The sequence below is a fragment of the Cystoisospora suis genome (assembly GCF_002600585.1).
Source record: "Cystoisospora suis strain Wien I chromosome Unknown contig_1272, whole genome shotgun sequence".
Lineage (NCBI taxonomy): Eukaryota > Apicomplexa > Conoidasida > Eucoccidiorida > Sarcocystidae > Cystoisospora > Cystoisospora suis.
This window is the reverse complement of record NW_027154072.1, coordinates 78,196-78,400: the sequence shown is the minus strand read 5'-3', so window position 1 is coordinate 78,400 and position 205 is coordinate 78,196.

Here is a 205-nt window from a genome sequence, read left to right as displayed (position 1 = left end):
TGTCTTTCTATTTTCTTCTCTGTTTTGCTTTCTCTCTGTTGTCGTTCTTTCTCTGTTTCGAGATTTCAAAAGTCGATGTAAGTAGGTCACACAATAATAGCCCTCGGACTGCTTTGAAAACGCATACGCCTGTAGAAGAGGTGTCTCTTCAGAATGAATGAAGTTGCTTGAGAGCTCGCACAGACTCCCTCATCCTGAAAGTGCT